Source organism: Barbatula barbatula, assembly GCF_947034865.1.
Source record: "Barbatula barbatula genome assembly, chromosome: 15".
NCBI lineage: Eukaryota > Metazoa > Chordata > Actinopteri > Cypriniformes > Nemacheilidae > Barbatula > Barbatula barbatula.
Window position 1 is genome coordinate 21,455,087 of NC_136778.1, and position 17,388 is coordinate 21,472,474.

At 35.7% G+C, this 17,388-nt stretch overlaps 1 protein-coding gene across 1 annotated transcript in view; it reads right to left on the reverse strand.

Moving 5' to 3' along the window:
• The window catches only part of LOC306904977 (exostosin-1), a gene marked incomplete at its 5' end in the record, with an annotated part of 169,303 nt that overhangs the window by 133,174 nt on the left and 18,741 nt on the right, over nucleotides 1-17,388 (reverse strand). The gene's annotated exons all lie outside the window — the stretch shown is intronic.

The following is a 17,388-nucleotide window of genomic DNA, read 5'->3' on the forward strand; positions in this document are numbered from 1 at the left end:
TTGTATTTTAGATACAATTTGTTACTCTGATACTACTTGTTAGTTCAATAAATTGGAACATGTTAAGCTTGTTGCGCATTTCATTAGCATTGTGTTGGGGCGATGGGGGCAGGTGGGGCTTGAAAATTCCCCCTTGTCTAAAGTGGAGAATGACCAAAAAAGTTTGAGAACCACTGGTATCGCCTGTGACACATATGCAAATGCTCATCTTCTGTGCCCCTCCCCTTCCTATACGCAAATTGTAAAGGATCAAGATGACTTTGCACTTCACAAAGAACGCGATCTAACACTATTTTTTCAAAACTCTTCAGCAAAGCGTGACATTGTCGCACATTTTCGAGTGGACCAGCGTCCAATTTTCTGTAAAATTACAGTTTTTTTAACAGTAAGATTTTGTCAAAAAATTAATTTTCATTGTACATAATGAGGAAATTCACCTGGAAGCAAACATAATGTTTACAAGCAACAAGGAGAAAACAACAACTACTATTGAGGATGACGTAATTATTACAACAAAGGACTGTTTATCAAATTCGTCCAAATGTTTAGTAGTAAATAGACAAAGCTGAACAGTTCTATAACAGCAATAGCTGGAAGGAAGGAAATAACTCCCTTAATTGTTAACTGTCACAGACAATTAACTTTCAATTATTGTTAATAATTATTGTGTGTGTGTGTGTGTGTGTGTGTGTGTGTGTGTGAGTGTGTGTGTGTGTGTGTGTGTGTGTGTGTACAGAATAATATTACATGACTATCAAATACTTGTTTAACTGTACATTTTTATAGCTTTCATTTCATTAATGGTAACATTTTCCTCCCTTTTATCCAAAGTGCTCATTCCTTATATTTTTATTGGTCTGCTGGGAAAGAATCTGGAGTTTGCAGGTTTCCTGGCTGCTTCAATGAGCATTACTGATGAAGAATGACTTCATTTTCCAGAGTTTGTGGGGTCTGTGCGATTCAATCTTTTATTAAAGAGTAGAGGTTATTAGTAGACAAGATATTCACGGGCACAAATGTGTTTTCTATTGTGTCTTCAGAGCAACAACGGTGAAACAATCAGTATTAGTAAAAAATGTGGCTTTGAGACTACATCGCACCTTTCTTGTCTCAGGTGGCAAGTTCTTTCTTTCAAGTTCGACTTTCTTGTTTCGAACTTCTTGGTTGTGTGCCAAGAAGTCTTTTTTCGTACAGTGTATCCAGAGACTGTTTTATATATTCTTTGTGTTTAATGATAGTACTCTCATGACGAGAGAATACCCACAATGCACCTATGGGTTCACATCGACTGAATTCCTGCATATTAGACGAAGCACATTCCTGCACGCTCAGCATCCAAAATCACTCATTCCTGTTCATTCACTTCATCAAGTGGAATATATTTGTAATGTAATGTATATAAAAAAACGAATGGGGGTCAGTTTCGAAAGCAACCATAGTTTTAAGATAGCACGTCAAAAATGATCAGACTAAAGCTAACTACAAAAAAACTACTTCAATTCTCTCTCATACATATACACGGACACGGAAACACATTTTCACACACAGATGGATTTCCAGCATCTTCTAGTGGCTATAGATCAGTTTAATGGCTTATGCATTGATGTTTGCTAACAACCCGTCCCCTGCTCCAAGTCCAGTTAGCACTGAAAGCTAATTTACACCAAACCATTCATTCTGCTTCAATATGTCACCACAGAAGGTTGTTAGGCTAAGAAAGGACCAGTGATGAATACATCTGGAATCATTGATGTCTCTTACAAAATATATGCGTTTGACCCTGATGACGTGGTAAACGCACCACAATGAAACCTACAGAGTCTGTGTTTGTGGGCAAAAACTGATGCGACAGACTTTTCTGGTAGATGGGAGTTTATTCATAGCACTTTTGTCTCTGTGACTTTTAAGACAATAATATCTCTTAAAGGAATTGTTCACCTGAAAATTCTCTCACCGTAATGCCATCTCACATTTACATGACCCTTTTAATGAAATTAAAATTCCATCACTTTACAGTATTTTTCTACAACTATATCCATGTAAAATGTAAAACAAATGTTACTTAGTTAAAAATATTTTACTGTTTAAAAAAAGGTGACATCTCAAGAAAGACGGCAAATTTACAAGAACATGTCATTTTACAGGGGAAAAACATTATTTTACAGTTTATTTCATTTACAAGAATACATTTAAAAAAATTAAATACAGTCAAAAACTGTCAAATTAAATAAAAAGACAAATAAAGAAAACATATGTATTAAATATCCTTATATCCTGTAATCTTACAGAAAAAATATATTATTTTACGGTATATTTTGAAATGAATTGGTTTTTTTACATTATAACGATGTTACTTATCTAAAAAGATAAAATGCTTTTATTATGTTACCTTCTATATTCCTCCTAAAAGTCAAAATTGACAAAAAAATAATGATAATATTTAACGTACTATAGTCATTTTATTATTTTCGCATGGCTGTTTGTTTAAACTCATTGACAATTCAATGTCAATGGTTACATTATCTTAAATGTAGTATTCTAGTTCTCTATGTGAGATTTTTATGTCTTGTGACGTTCATATTTTTAAATGTTTCTATCAACGGCAGTGGCGGCCGGCCAATAGAGGGCGCTAGGGCGCCGCCCCCCTTAAGCCACAAAAAACAAAACAAAATTAAAACAATTAAAACAAAAATAGTAATAATAATGAGAAAAACATCAGTATGTCAATATTTGTGTGTTTTAAATATGGAATGCACCCAGTAATACATGTAAAATATGATACAAAATCATATTTGCAACCTTTCCTCTGCCTGTCTGACCGCTTCATCAGCTCTGGGGCGATAGAGAAAGCGCCCCAAGGAGGCGGGTCTATGTAGCAGTTAAGCCAATTGCTAATTTAAGATATGAATGTATGACATAAAATTTAGCCAATCAGCGTTCTTAAATAGAATCCAAGAAGGGCGATCATTTTATCGCCCCAAGCCCTGATAAAATAAGGACTGGGCTCTAGGGGCGCCATTTTTACTAAACGACAATGGCGAGCGCGGACGTTACTCCTCCAAGACCCAACCCTAACTCAGTGAAATCTCTCCTCCAAGATCCGTTTGAGAGGAGAACTTTGTCGGAGAAAGTTCGGGTGAAAGAGCTGGGCCCAGATCAACCTGACCTCTCAATCAAACAGCAGGCTAGCGAAAAAGGGAAGCAGTACATGCGCGGCTTCTCCCGTAGCTGGTACACCAGGAAGGCTTGGCTAGCTGGGTGCACCCATGCTAATGCTTTATTTTGCTTTCCGTGCTTGCTTTTTATGTTTGCTAATATTACTGTATATATGTTTTGTATCAATTAATTGTTGCAGTTCTGGAGCACATTAACAATTAGTTACATTTAGTTTGATCATAAAATACTTTATGCTATTCTTCCAGTCAAAGGTTTGAGTTCAGCCACTTGATATCCATTTCTATATTATACATCCTTTATACAGTGTAAGAATTCCCATAAACTTTATAATAATTTAATGTTATTGTCCACTTTCCACTCTGTTCTGACAGCATACATATTGTGTTGCCTATTTACTACCAATGGCACCAACAGCCTTTCCAAAAGATGTTACTTATATGTAGAAATAGTCAATTGTTTACAAGTTCAGTTTAAATGCAAATAAAAGGCTTGTGTTTGTGCATCATGATGTTTATGTTTTTGTGTACGAATGCCTCAACTTTTTAATATTGGCATTAAATAATTACTGACTATTTCACTGAGCACTGCTGTCCTGCAGTTTGTGTTAAATTTTATTGCGATGGTTACGGAAACAAAAAAGTATGGCACAGCCCCACCGAGAATATTTTTCACCAGCCGCCACTGATCAACGGATCATCATATTTTAATTAAGCTCTCGGACGTGCTTGTTTAGTTTCAATATCACCAAATAAGCTATATAAATCAAAAATTGTAAAAGTTTACTCTCAGAAATATATCATTGTTTCCCTAGAAGACATTTAATAACCCACTGAAGACATTTGGATTACTTTAATGATCGAATGTGCATGGAGCATCAACATTTCCAACCCAAAACTGCATTAAACTTTCATTTTAAAAAGAATTGTTCAAATAGAAGCCATATAAAAGTGTCTTGAATTAAATTATGAAATAATTTAGATTTTGCTCACATTTAAGACTCCAACTCATTTAATTTGCCTGAAACAATGGAAACTGTATATACTGTATGTGCACATATATACAGTACACAATAAAAAATTTCCAACGCTTCAGGAAACTTATGAGGCTAGTTGAAGATATGCTGTATCTGCGTTTCTAACAGTGTCAAAAGATATTTTATCTTGGGTTATATTTGGAAGCTTTTGTGTTATTTATCCTGCCGCGCGCGCGCGCACGTCCTGATGATACACGCTGATGTGATTGGACACGCTGTAGTGCCACAGCAACATTCATCATGTCCGTAAAATGTGACGGGCAGAAACAAAGGACGACGAGAAGAAAGGAGGTGATGAGGTAGAGGATAAAAGCTAGTGATCGTTTAACCTCAAAATCAACAAACACTGTGACAGAATAGAGGCGGAAACAATGTTGCACTTTATTCTCAAGTTCTCTCAGTTGCTGTTCCCCACTTCCCCGTCCTCATGAATGATACAAAAAATCATCATTTATTCATAGTTCTGTCTGTCATGCATTAGACAGACCTTGTGCTACATCAACATGATGTCAACCGCTAAAAGATGTAGGCCGGGGCGGAGCTTGAGCAATATGACTACAAGCCTACAACAGAGAATCGAGTGTTTAAAATGATCAAGTACAGACTTCTTAAAGTGTTTCCTTTTCTCAATGTTAGTTTGAGATTGGTGCCTGCTTTAAACAGAGATGGCGCTATAGAGGCAACGGTAAGGTATTGGAGCTTTGCTCTATAAACATTTTTAAAAATAAAAATGACTTTCAGTTTTATATGAAAGTTTTTTTGAATAGTCATTTTTTTGGTAAAGAAAATTTACGGAAATATCTAAAAGGAAAAATATTTCATAACCAAAGCATATTAGTTATAAAAGAAACGCAGAGAACATTTCTGAGGTGAATGTTTCAGAGAAAACGCTGTATCTTTGGCAATGGATTGATGTTATTGTCATTAGTAGCCGGGAGCAGTGTGTCAGCTTCACACTATTTACTCTGTGACTCATTCCAGTCATTTTCATTATAGACCAGAGCCTTTATCCATACACCCCTGGGCCTGACAATCAATAAACACACACACACACAGTTAATACCATATGCTACACTCAACGTATACCCTGACACACACTCCAAATCAATATCAAGCATTCCTTCTGACAGCTGTTATTGTTTCAGATATGATAAACAGTTCATCCACTGATCATACCGGTGTCATCGCGAAACTACATGTACGTTTACACCGCAGAGTTAAACTAACCAAAGTTTATTTAAAAGAGACATTTTATTTAAAGCAGATGTATCACACGCCCTTTTGCTCCATATATCAGATGCAAATGATCTGCAAATCCAGTGTTACATCCACCGTTTATCATTCATCAACATTCCTCACAGAAATGATGTGAGCAAACAAATACACATACACAGCTGAAGGAAGCAAATTGATGGGTGTGCTCTTTCTCTCGCTCTCGTTCTGGTTGATGTGTGCGCGTCTACTGTTCCAGAGGAAATTGCCCATGAAAGGTATATGGACCTCTGTTATGTAACGAAGAGCCATGTTTGAAAAAAACACTTTTGGAAAGATTTGCCCATGTTAAGCATCAGAATCCAGCAAGTTTAACAGTGTAAAAAAGTCAGAATGCCTGAAACAGTATTTCACTCCCCTATTGTTATTTTTACCAAAACCAATGAGCACTGGGTTTGCTTTCAACATGAAATAGAGTTATTATTATTATTATTCTGTTCTGTTTTATTCCTATTTATTTCTACTCCATTCTCATTTTCTATTGATTTCCATTCTATTTTATTTTCTATTTCTATTCTATTCTCATTTTCTATTTAATTCTATTGCATTCAAATGTATTCTAATTGTCTATATGTTTCTATTCTATTCTATTCTAGTAATTTGCTATATATTTCTATTCTGTTCTCATTTTCCATTTATTTCTATTGCATTCAATTCTATTCTAATTGTCTATATATTTCTATTGCATTCAATTCTATTCTAATTGTCTATATATTTCTATTCTATTCTCATTTTCTTTTTATTTCTATTCTATTCTCTTTTCTATTGATTTCTATTGCATTCTATTATATTATATTCTAATTGTCTATATATTTCTATTACATTCAATTCTATTCTAATTGTCTATATATTTATATTCTATTCTCATTTTCTATTTATTTCTATTCTATTCTCTTTTCTATTGATTTCTATTGCATTGCATTCTATTATATTATATTCTAATTGTCTATATATTTCTATTCTATTCTAGTACTTTGCTATTTATTTCTGTTCTATTCTCGTTTTCTATTTATTTCTATTGGATTCTATTCTATTCTCATTTTCTATTTATTTCTATTCTGTTCTCATTTTCTATTTATTCCTATTGGATTATAATCTCATTTTCTATATATTTCTATTATATTCTCATTTTCCATTTATTTATATTATATTCTCATTTTCTATTTATTTCTATTCTATTCTCATTTTCCATTTATTTCTATTGGATTCTATTCTATTCTCATTTTCTATTTAATTCTATTGCATTCAAATGTATTCTAATTGTCTATATGTTTCTATTCTATTCTATTCTATTCTATTCTAGTAATTTGCTATATATTTCTATTCTGTTCTCATTTAACATTTATTTCTATTGCATTCAATTCTATTCTAATTGTCTATATATTTCTATTGCATTCAATTCTATTCTAATTGTCTATATATTTCTATTCTATTCTATTCTATTCTCATTTTCTATTTATTTCTATTCTATTCTCTTTTCTATTGATTTCTATTGCATTGCATGCTATTATATTATATTCTAATTGTCTATATATTTATATTCTATTCTAGTACTTTGCTATATATTTCTGTTCTATTCTCGTTTTCTATTTATTTCTATTGGATTCTATTCTCATTTTCTATATATTTCTATTATATTCTCATTTTCCATTTATTTCTATTATATTCTCATTTTCTATTTATTTCTATTCTATTCTCATTTTCCATTTATTTCTATAAATTCTATTCTATTCAGTTTTTCTATTTAGTTTCTGTCTGAAACCTCACATGTACATATTTCGTGAATGAATTTTTTGTCATGGATCATTATTATTAGACACCCTTTATGTTTGTCACTGGGTATTGCAAATATCTAGTCAATAAAAAGTATTTAAAAGTGCTTGTCGACTTTGACAACACAGTATGTAATCGTAAAACATTTCAGTGTTTTTTTTCCATTTCCTGAAAAAGGCCATTTTGGACATAAGAGGTTTTAGAAGGACAGCTGTGATTTATTTCTATTACAATTATTTCAGTTCTTATCCATTTTCTTTTTATTTATTTCCATTCTGTTGTATTTTGTTTTCTTTTATTCCATTTTTATCTTTTTCATATACATTTTTTTACATTGATAAAGTTACAAGACACTAAAAGAGATGTTTTTTGACTATGTTGAATGTGACTGCCAGTCAAGATCAGACTGGAGCCTGGAAGTGGCACTCCGTCATTATTTAAGGAATCTAAATAGTCACTTCACTCTGTGGTTAAATATGAATGTGACATTAAAATAAAAGAATAAATGTTGAAGTGCTTCACAAGCAAAGTCAAAGACAAAACCTCCGGCATAACAGAGAGCAGGTGTCTCTCCTCCAAGCCCAGAGCGTGTTCTCTCATTACAGTTTTTGAAGACTGCTTGCGTGTTGTTTACCCCAGGCCAGATCTTTCTCAAAAAGCACGAATCCGATGGAGAACAGAGACCAAAAAAAAGTATTCCTTATCTCAGATGTAGCTTTAGGCCTCTCTTTCTCTTCTAGTTGGAGTATAATTACCCACAGTCCTCCACCTTACAGCCTTTACATCCCTTTGACTTGTCTGCTACAGAAGGAACAAAACAGAGAAGGCGTGAAATTGAGGGTGAACGACGCATCACTCGGAAACATGCTTGTTATTTTGACCGGAGCTGTTTCCTCGACCACATGTCGCTGCTGAGAGGTGAGAGTTTCACCTGACCGAGAGAGCGAGACGAACAGCCTCGGGTGGAGGAGGAGGTTAAACGAGCGGAGCGCACGTGAGAAGATGTGAGGAAGCGAAGGGGAGAACGAGAGCTGCTGTCAGCCTGGCAAACTAAGCGAACAACAGTGTTAATGAATCAGCGTCTCATACCCAGAATGTGACAAAACAACATCAACAACCCGAAGCCAGGTCTACGAGCACGACGGGGCTGTTCATTCAACACATTCATGTTTTTGGCCAATTTTAAATCTCATAACTTAAAATATAAATTCTCAAAGAATGTATTTATGACCTATATGTCGAATCATCTGAATATATTTTACTAATCTCCGTTGAAAGAGTCTGGACAGAAAAATATCCATCTTTACACGGGTTTTCTATTTTAAAAGAGGGAATGTGTGCGTTATGCATGTGAGAAAAAAGGATGCACGGTTTTGAGACGACACTTTGTAGGACAGGGGTCTTCAACTACTTTTCTTTTCGGCCCAGATTCCAAAAGTGGAGATAGGTGTATATCCTTTTTTTATACTGTTTTTGTTACTGTTACTTATAGGTCATATATTAAAACGATGTGTCTTTTTAATTAAATTTAATATTCCTTTATGCGTTAGTTTACCCAAAAATGAAATAACTGTTCATTTACTCGCCCCAGTTCACCCAGTAGCTTGCTTCCCAGATGTGGTAGCTTTGATATTTCAAAAAGATGGTTATATGAATGAAAGTCCAATTAAAAAGTCACAAACGCTAATACATCCAGCACAAAAGTAATCCCTGCCCCTTGACATTAAACTGGCGTCTTATAAAGCAATTCAATCAATTGGTCTGTGCAAGAAACCAAACTCTATTTCCATAGAAATGGCGATTAGCGCATCTTTGGGTAAATTCTTATCACATTTTCGGGTGAATTCCATTCGCATTCATGTGCCCCACGCACTAAGAAGGGCAGATCCTTTGAAGTGCAAATTCTGGAGGGAGACAAACAGCTGTTTTCGTAAATATAGCTGTTTAAATCATACATAATGAATGCAGTAATAAAAACAACATCTGAGACAACAGTTTACGTGGTGTACCCTTCCTGCAGTTACTTTCAAGGGCAGAAGACGCGTTTTGGAACACGACCTATCGTGTGCGCAAACCGACTGCCTGTGGCTTTGGATTGCCAATTACAACGTTGTAAATAACATTAAGTTTCTTGGACAAACCGATCAAATCGCTTTATAAGACGTCAATCGTTTTGAGCTGCGGGAATTACCTTTGTATTGAATGTAGTAGCGTTTTGGACTTTCAAAGATGTGGCGTCTCAAGACGTGCAGTTCTTAAAGCACACCTTTCTTTAAGTTAATGTTAAGACAGGTTTTTTAACCCTGATTATCAGCAGTTTGAAGCATAAATATGCAAAGGTGGCGCATAGATTCGACATTTGCATGGAATAGCCTGTGTCCCTTAAACATGGGCATAGAAGACGTAAAACGCGATGTGAACAGAATTTCATCCATCTAGACATGTTTGGAGGAACAATGATAACGTTACACGTCAGGTAACAAACTTGCGTTAACGGCTCTCGAGTAAACCAAAAACCTGATATTTTTGGGAAATTATGAACACATTGGAAAGTCTGCCTGCTCGACTCCCAAAGCGAATGCGTTACGTTTTCACTCAATGAGTTTGGTAATCAAAGTAAATGTGGCAGAAAGAAATTGCCTCTTTCCTCAATATTTACCCCGGAAAATGAATTTAAAAGTAAAATGTGTAATTTCTGTCAAAACCGCATTCAGTCAGTGTACATCGGGTCTGCACCAGACACGTCTATGCTGCAACTGGAATGGCAGAGAACAGGTCCTTTACATGTGATAACAAGTCCTGCTCACACTGAAAGGTTTTGCCACATGAATGTTTGCATGTTTTAAAATAGTGTCACAGCATCTATGTTTTACAAGATATCTCATCTACCGAGTGCAGCGTCTGAGAATGAACTGAAATCCTTCTTAGAGTGAAAGTTTTTAAATAAATAAGCACCTGACCTGGTTTACGCCTGTTTTTTAGCACGCGAGCACATGATCTTTGTTTGCTAGTGCTGTGTGTGTGTCTGCCTGTCCTGGCTCCTTTACGTCAATCATTGCAGCTCTTTCATATTCATCTCTTTTTAATGAGCCCTGCTCATTTTCAGCAAAATCACATGCAAATCTGTCAAAATTACTAGAGACAGCCGGGGAAAGACGTATAGAGCTGGAATTAGACCATTCGGCCTTATCTTCATCACATTCCTTTACCCTGTTGCTTTTCAAGCTCTTTAAAAATCTATTCCAGCTCATGAAATCAAAAGGGAGTTTAGTGGCTTTTAGTCCATATCTGTTAGATTGGAGATCATTTTTATTCTAATGAACTACCATATGCTGAACAAATTCTCTTTTTACCGTGATCAGAATTGGGAGGAAATGTGGAAATAAAGAGCAAAAATATTGATGACTCCGTCCAGTTAAATGCTCTCTACAACAACCCGCCTCCCAATTCCAAATGAAGGGGGCGTAGCCATACTGGAGCGGGCATTTCTTGTTAAAAAATAATATATTTATAATATTTAAATAAAAGAATCCTTTGTTTTTCTTGTTATCCTTTTGTTAAACATTATTGAAATCCAGGGTTTTTGTGCACTTCTCTAGACTTTCATTTTTATTCAATTAGTATGAATTGTGGAATTACAATTGGTCAATTCACAACACGCTAGATGACATGTAATCAGAAGTCAATAGGCTCATATATTTGTCAAATTGACTGAAGTTGTCAGTACCTCACCGGACATCACTGGTCTCAGGCATGCAGAGATGGGAAGATCTTGTACTTAAGCATGTACTTAAGTAGAGTTTCTGGTATCAGTACTTTTTTTCGGTGGTGAACACCCTGTTGTGATGACGCGAGAGTAGAACTATGGCAGCTGAGAAGGCCATTCTCTGTGATCTTTTTGAAGACTTTTTGGAGCATGATGAAATCGTTATAAATGTGTTGAATACATGTCTTCTAATATCTTCAATTGTCGCATATACCGAGCTGCAGCGGACACATTTGTAAACAGCTTTACTTGGACCCATTGCGCAAACTGTCTCTTTAATATCGCGTGGGTTACATACAAATATATGACATTCTTGACACACCCACCAAAGAAGAGAAAACGTATCAAAAACCCTGTTGCACACCGTTGCAAACCGTCTCCAGGAAACTGTTGCAAAACTCGTGAATGATAGGGTGGTTAGGACAAGGACAAGATTTTTAATATGTAATTTAGTTACTGAAGCGACAGCAATGCCAAAGTGGTCTTAATATAAGTTGCACGGTAATAAGTGGGAGGGCGAATCAAATCTCACAATGTGAATTACACATGTGGTGAGAGACGACACGAAGATTCTTTGTAAATATAACTGTAACTGAAATCAGAGCGCAGTTGAACAAACTAAATATGGGATTATTCTACTTCAGTCCAACATCAGTGAATCTTTTAAACTGTACAGACTGTAGTCTGGCATACTCGTCCTTGACAGCTATTGCATTTAAAACACTTTCCAAAATGTTGCATGTTCTACAAACGTATACTTCACGAAGGGCGTAGTGTAGATCTGTCAGACGTTAAGGCAACTCGTCAAGGTATAAGCGCATTATTGTTGCTGTTGTTCATTATATTGTGGTATGCACGTATCAATGAATTGCATCATTTTGCTATCGTGGCATGTATAATAGTCATATTTATTAACTCTTAATCCATTTGCCTTGCTTGATCTGTTTGATCTATTGAACTGGTTTTTATTATATTTTGTCATGGTGTCATACTTTATTATACGGAGATAAAAATGATCCTCATCAACACTGATTGAAAAAATTATCAATAAAATTGGCAGTTAAAGATTGGGACTGGTTTTTGTTCGAGTGAGTAGGTTTTAGTGAGGGAAATCGTCCACCAAATCTGGCAACACTGTCAGCAAGATGTTTCAGTTTTTATATTAAACGAGTGTAACGTTCAATGTTACATTTACATTACATGTCATATTTAAAAACTGATTTACGACAGAAATGATAATACGACGGACAGTATTGTCCAATGAGGCAATCTACGAAACGCTGTGTTGAATGGAAAAAATATCATAAACACGATTCATGTAATTCGTACATCAGTGTGACTAGAGAAGAAACTTTAACGGAGGCGTTTTCAGCGTTTTATTAGGGATAGGGTCAGGAATAAATTAATTTAATTGTTACCAAGTAAATTGACTTGCAAAATAAATTGTCTTTATTTGTCTAGGATGTAGTCTAGGTGATGGCAAATCGTTTTTTCCATCAGTATTTTTACAGGTTTAAAGTCTTAAATCTACTTTTTACCCAAGAACATGTTACAGCCCATACTTCTTTACTTTTACTTGAGTAAACAAGTTAAATCAGTACTTCAGCTTTTACCAGAGTATCTTTAAACATGAGCATCTGTACTTTTATTTAAGTAAAGGATGTGTGTCCTTTTGCCACGTCTGCAGACATGCATTTCTGGCTGAAAGTGAACAGGTATCACAAGATTTATTTCTGGATGAAGGGGAGAATGTTGTCTTCACCTTTTTGCTTTAAGACACATCTGCTGTGATCAGCAATGAGTGCGTTTGTGTCTGAGAGTACAAAAGCATGTGGTGAGCAATGTGTGTGTTACTGACTATGTCAAAAGCATGGTGTCTGTTTTTGGTGTTTAAATAAAGAGTGGGTATAGAATACATCTGTGTGTGCGTGCGTATGTGGAGCAGCTGGGGAGAGTGTTGAAGGAAGAACTGATTTGTTCAGAAGACAGAGATGATGAATTATCACAGACCTCTCACGTTAATCCAGACCGAATTTAAAGGGGTCATCTGGCGCCAATACTTGTTTTTCTGTGTCTTTGGTGTGTTATAAGTTATCCGTGCATGTATTAGACACGTAAAATTGCTAAATTTAAATTTAGAATTTACCACGTATTGTTGAACAATGGTAAAACTCAGCAAATTACAGAAAAAGACTGTCAAAGTTTCAAGAAAAACATAAAAACAAGTCATTTTACATGGAACATTTAGTTTTTTTACAGGCGCCCCTGGAAAATGACAGTTTTTAAAGGATTTTTAAAAAATACACTTATATTTACATGGATAAATGCGTCCAAAAGAATCAAAAGCAACTTACATTGTCTTATACTACACATTTGGTTCTAAATATGTGCAATCTGGGGTTCGAACCCATAACCTTGGCTTAGCTAGCGCCATGCCCCACCAATGAGCTACAGGAAATATGGCAAAAACCGTTAAATTACAAAGGTTGCAGATTTTCAAGACAAACATTAAACGTAATTTCAGATGAAAGTTTAGATGAAAGGTGCACAAGCTGCCTTTTTTTAATAACGTAGAGATGTAATGAAGGCTTAGTAATGGTAATGGTGTTTTGCACTCCTGTTTAAACATATTCATAAAGCATCGAATCTTGAACGGCATAAGTATGGGCAGATGTGACTGACAAACAAGGGAAGACAAGGAGTCTGTTTGGTGAATAATAGAGAGTGAAAAATGAATCATTTCTGCTTCACGCAGGCAGTGAATGATTATAGATTCATTTCAGCAGCTATTGAAACATGAAGAGGAAAGCTGAACATCTGCCAGTCCTTCTCACCTCCCTGCCTTTTTACTTTCCAGCACACACACAAAAGTACTCAAACATGCTCAAATTTACCCTCGCCGCCAAACTACCTTGTTTATACATTCAGGTTTGCTGGTGACCAGCGTTATCCTTCTTGACCAGCACAAAGCAACCGCTGGTACACCTGTGGAGATTCAGCAAAAATGCACTTTATTCACAAAGTAAAATATGTTTTGTTGATGCTGTTCATTTACTCGTGGTTGTCTGAGAAAGAAATGTAGTTGTGACAGATTTTTTGTCTGCATGTGGGATTGTGTGTCGATTGAATCTAAGGCAACATCGCTCTGACAGAATGAGAGAGATGCATGGTCAAAGCCATTCATTATGAAGAAAGCGCCTCTGTGTACGTGCTGTAAAGATGTGTGATGTCCATACGCTAACAACACCATAGAAGAACCTTTACCATTTGAAGAACCTGTTTCACAAAAGGTTCTCTGTGGCAAAAAAGGTTCTTCAGATTATAAACATGTAAGAAAGAGATGGTTCTTTAAGAAACCTTTGACTGAATGGTTCTTTGTTGAGCCATAAATCTGGCCATGTGTCTTCTCGCCACACACACACACACACACACACACAGCTGAAGCCGGTGGGTTGAAACATCAACATTATTCCAATTATTTTATTTAATTACCAGGCAGATATTCTCTTAATGAGAAGCACATTCAAGCTGTTTTCCTAATGTCTTATCGGCAGTCATAACAGTCTTTAAAATCTAGCCAGGAAGAGTTTATCTGTTGACATTTACTCTCAATTTTAGTTTCTTTGTGTGATCACCTGAAATCTACTAAAACGCATCCATTCAAAGTGTCAATCATTCTCGTCCTTTGTACTTAAATGTTTTGATGGCAATAAAATAGTGTAGAAATATGCTATACTGTTGATTATTTGGCACGTTGGAACTAACACGTGCGATTTTTATATGGATTTCACACAGAAATAGTCTGAGAGCGTCAGTGAACATCCATTGGTGGATGTGGCGGGTAGGATTAGAGCATGGGCGATTTTAATAAAGCAGTCAATGAAAAGATGAGTGAAGGCTTGATAAATCTGTTTGAACCAAGGTTTAATGTAGGATCATCCTCTTTAGTGTGAATCTAAAATGAAAGAACCCCACCTCAATGCACTCTTAGTATTTCCGCCCATATCTCAGTTTTACGGGGGTTTCCAGTAAAGCATTCTCCCATAGCAAAACAAGGTCCTAGCGTGGTCTTTTTTCGCATATTATATTAGCATATTTTGATTAACTAGCGTTTTTATTTAATTATATTATATTACATATACAGTATCTATTAACTTTTGCTGCTTCTCTGTTTTATACATTTTATCAATACTTCTTTGTAGTAATGAGTTCAAGAAGCTTGGTAAGCACGCCGGAAGGTAGATAACAACTGAGCCTAAACGCGGAAGTGGCCGGTCATAGAGTGTATTCTATTCAGCAAATATTACTCACCTATCTGTATCAGTGCATCTTTAATTCATTTCAAGAATAAAATCATAATGTTTTGAAAATAAACATACGTTACAAAGTTTTAGCGTTATAATATTAAAAGTAGCACCGGTTTGATAAAATAAACATTTCAGCACCTGAAAATTAAATTATAAAAAGTAAGGAAAGGGCGAAACCAGGATAAACTGTTGTATCCACCATTTGCGAAACAAAAAAATATAGTGCACTGTAGTAGTAGGAATAAAACATAAAAAAAAATACATTAACATATATAGAAACAAAATGCTTATATTTTTAATATATACGCAGCAGTTCCATATGCATTATTCAATATATCTTAATATTGTAATATATTAACAATGTATAGTTCTCTGTATTTTCAAATATATATTGAATGCAATCATTATATTATTGACAGTTAATATATACTTTCGTATTCTTACACATTTCCGAGTGAAAAGGTGTTTCAAATGATAAAATGAGTGGGAGTGGCTTGCGTTTTTCACTGCGAATTGATTGGATGTGTAAAAACGTTTAATTGATTTTGAAATTTAGAGATTGAGATGGATAGTCATTTCAGGGCGGAAGTGCACTTTCAGATTTTACATGAAGATTATGAGGGTAACGCTGCAATATTTCATGAAAAATTTAGAATTGTCATTTTTTATTTCACTGGGACTTTAACATAACTAATTTACTTTTTGAAATGAGTTAAAAAATTATTCATATGTGTAAATGACAATCCAATCTCAAGGGTTCTTCTGTTGTCTCATTGCAATAGAGAATTATACAATTATACATTTGATCACTGTAGTGAGGTAGCCGGGACGAGAGCCGGGATTCGAGGTCGGTGCGTGAGTGATAATGAGTGTCAGCTGTACGCGCACCCGTATCGTATCAGGGAGTAGATCGGGAGCATAAGAGGACGAGCTACCGGACCGTCACTGAGAGAGGACCAGGCCTGGATTTTAGTTGTGGTTTGTGTGTGTCGCTGTCTATTTACGGTTTTATTTATTAATTAAAAGTTGTTTTATGTTCGCCGGTTCCCGCTTCCTTCCTTACTTTTATTGAACTTGTTACAATCACTTATATATATATATATAGTGATCAAATAACCTGCTAACTGTGTAGAACAGTGAAACAGCTCATGAAGAGTCGGATGTGTAACTTAAAGCTAAAGTGTGTATTTCATTTGATGTCTAAATACTTTCTTCTATCCGTGCCTAATACACAGAGACAACTAAGTTGTAAACATTGTGATTCTGTTGTAAAAATATAGGTGCCTCATAATGCTTAAAAATAAAAAAATGGCTAAACGGTTCCATAAAGAACCTTTTACATCTGAAGAACCTTTGAGCCAATGGCTCTTTGGGAATCAAACAATCACATTAGATATTCAAAAGTTACCTTTTAGCAGTCATATCTGTTTCTTTCAAATATTTTTTATTTCTAAGTTACTATTTACATTAATATTTCCCACAGATGACAGTAACAGGGTTGAATGTGGGCTAAAGGTCAGGGAGACAAATGCACTGAGACAAAAGGAAGAAGAAAAGTGTGTAGTATACAGAACGTAAGTTCACGTAGCTGACGGAGGCTGGGGAAAGGTAGGGCGCTCCGTGGATGCAGTCGTGGGCATCCAAGCTGCAGCAAAGAAAGAGATGAAGGCGAAACAGAGCGGAAATAAGGCCAATGCAATTGCAGCTGAGCCACGGTGGTCGATTTCCCGCCCAGTGGGAGAGACAGGGTGTTAAAAGCGGCATGGCAATTGAGTCCCCGGCGGTTGTCAGGCTGGAAAAAACATGGCAGCCAATGCAACGCAAACAGATGGAGGGAGAAAAGCAATCGGCAGCTCACAAGAGAAAGGCAGTGCTTACAGTCATATGGAGGAAGGCAAATTGTCAGAAGTCTCAAAAGATCATGTTAAAAAATGAGAACAAGATGGAGAGAAGTGAGGTCTGTGACATGGGGAGCGGTAGACATGGACTTCTAAAGCTTATGTCCTGAATATTATTTCCCACTTTTCTTCAGTTTGTCTTTACCATTTTAAGTCCTTGTC